The 2,729-nt window shown below is 41.8% G+C and overlaps 1 long non-coding RNA gene across 1 annotated transcript in view; it reads right to left on the bottom strand.

Moving 5' to 3' along the window:
* Positions 1 to 550: 550 nt before the first annotated feature.
* Positions 551 to 2,729, bottom strand: part of LOC114009136 (uncharacterized) — a 4,256-nt gene continuing 2,077 nt past the window's right edge. The window contains exon 3 of the long non-coding RNA XR_003550604.1: positions 551 to 1,963. This is a non-coding gene — a long non-coding RNA (uncharacterized LOC114009136). The remainder of the gene's footprint in view (positions 1,964 to 2,729) is intronic.

Raw genomic sequence — 2,729 nt, 5'->3', positions numbered from 1 at the left:
CTGGTCGGATGTGCACATGCATACCCCAAATCCTGAGAGGTGACTGGAGAAGATTACTGTGTGGCCATCCCTCTGAGGGGGTGATTTCTCACTTTCCCTGTCTCTTTTTCTCTGTCTTTGGCAAGTGCATGTGCTAACAAACTAAAGGAAAAAAAAAATTATCACCTTAAAATGGGATTAAATATGTTTTTTAAAAAAAGGTTTTCAGTGCAATGTTAACACGAGCTATACAACTCTTCCTAAATACCAAGCAAAACACACACGTGCGCATGCACGCACAGACACACAAAGAAAACAAATACAGAAATACAGTAAATGTAATCTACCGTGTATATTAAAGAGAGTATGAAATTGTGGAAGAGTTAGACTATAAATAAGAGAAACAGGAATGTTTGTGTTCTTGTATTCTTATCCTCCCACACCAATCATAGTCATAAGGATTGCAATATCAAATGAAACAATTCATACCAGTTCAGTGATAGACAAAACAACTTTTAATAATACAGATAGAGTAACTTCAGACTAAAATTAACTTTTGAGGAGAGGATGTTCTTACTTATAACAGAATACCTGCCAGCAATACAAGGATATAGGAAGAATTAAATTCGACAATTTCGAGTATGCAAATATAGTAATTGACATAGCAGGGACACTTAATGGATGGTGAAGTTTTTAGAGAACAATCGTGAAAAAACTAGATACATATTTTCAAAGCATGACTCACTAACTTGCTTCATCATGTTAAAAGGTATGTTCACAGTAGATAGATCTAAGTGACCCTTACCTAAGAGACCCTTACCTAGAATAACTTCAGACTAAAATTAACTTTTGAGGAGGGGATGTTCTTACTTATAACAGAATGCCTGCCAGCAATACAAGGATATAGGAAGAATTAAATTCGACAATTTGTAGTATGCAAATATAGTAATTGACATAGCAGGGACAGTTAATGGATGGTGAAGTTTTTAGAGAACGATTGTGAGAAAACTAGATATTTACATATTTTCAAAGCATGACTCACTAACTTGCTTCATCATGTTAAAAGGTATGTTCACAGTAGATAGATCTAAGTGACCCTTACCTAAGAGACCAGTCCTCACATTCGACAGTAGCAGTGAGGGAGAAACGGGACTTTCTCTCCCTGCAGATGGGAGGCCGTAGCAAGCGAAAAGCATGAACTATGTAGTGTTCTTGGCAAAACGTTTACAATGAATTTAATCACGAGGCAATTATCAGAGAACTCAAAATGTGGACTACAGATTAAGACAACTAAGCTGTCCTGTACAAACCAGGCAGTGTCACCACCACCAACGACAGCAACAAAAAGGCGAGATGTTTTCTGGTTCAAAAGGACGAAAATCTTTTCAGTCCTTGAGAACCAAAAATGCCTCTCCTCCATTTTGTAGTCACAGTTATGGTGACATTGCCTGTTTGAAGAAGACAAGTCAGCTGTCTTATTCAGTAGCCTGGGTTCTGAAGTCGTCTGATAATTACTTCCTGATTCAATGCCATCCGAACGTTGTGGGCAACAACACTGCATTGTTTATACTGCCCGCTCCTAGCACATCCCATCTGGAGGCAAAGATTGCCCGGTTTCACCTGTTGTCTTCATCCAGCTGCTCCTGACCCTGCTTCTCCGCAAGATTGGCATTTAGAGAAACAGGGCTTGGGTCTGGCAATACTGTTTGTGCAACTGGGCCACAGTCTCCTTGGGTATTTCTCACAACTGGAGGCTAAAAGGCTGTGATTTCTCCAAATGAAGCTATCTATTGAATAAAAAATCATGAAGAATGGTTTGTGTCCGCAAAATCCAGTTCTCAGTGAACAGTCCCTGCAGTGTGCTATTTGCATTTTAACTTATTTTGCTGTTTTAGATTTTTTCTTGAAGTGGAAAAGTTCCTTTCTCCAACACAGTTGATCCAAATTGCGTGTATCTTCCCTCGTTTCCACTTGCTCTTGGTATCTGAGAGAAGGAGGGAGAAATGAATAGTCTCTGTCAGGTTCTGTGGATGACTGAGCCTGGGGAGGTTGCTAACACGTGACAGCGGCCAGAGGCAAATTTATAACAGCTCCTGTGGATGGAATGAGCTACAGGGCTGAGCCTCAGGCTGGCTGATGGGGAAAGTGATGTCCCCAAGTTACAAGAGAAGCCACCCTCAATTGACAATTCAGCCTGCAGTACATGACCTCTGCCCTCCCCCAAATAGGAGCTGGTGATAGTAGCCATTTTTCTCCGGATCTCTTTGTTTGGAATGAAATGATGGCTTTTCACTTCTCTCACTGAGGGATGTGCTGAGCATCAGTCTTGCACATTCACACACGGCTGCAGGAAAGTAAGGACCGCTGCACGGAAGCACAACCTCTATTATAACCCTATGTCCAGGTCTTAAAGGATGAGTGAGTGGGCTACATAAAAAGCACTAGAGGGAACCAGCAGTTAGCGTAATGGCTATGTCGCTGGATTCCCACGTAGTCGACAGCGGTTCACGTCCCAGGCCCGGTGGCTTAGAACTTACGCCAGGCGCATGTGCGTGCGTGCCCAAGATCCCGAGAGGAGAATGGAGGAGAAGGGATTGCAGCGTGACCATCCCCCCTCGAGGATGATTTCTTGCTTTCTGTCTCTTTGTCTCTCTCTATCTGTCTGGCGAGCGCACACGCCCTATACCGAACACCTCAAAAAAAAAAAAAAAAAAAAAAAAACCAAAAAAAAAGAAAAAAAAAAGAAACGG

This window comes from Tupaia chinensis, unplaced genomic scaffold (genome assembly GCF_000334495.1).
Source record: "Tupaia chinensis unplaced genomic scaffold, TupChi_1.0 Scaffold000047_1, whole genome shotgun sequence".
NCBI classification, from domain to species: domain Eukaryota; kingdom Metazoa; phylum Chordata; class Mammalia; order Scandentia; family Tupaiidae; genus Tupaia; species Tupaia belangeri.
Note: the sequence above shows the minus strand (reverse complement) of the source record. Positions and strands in the feature narration are given on the sequence as shown.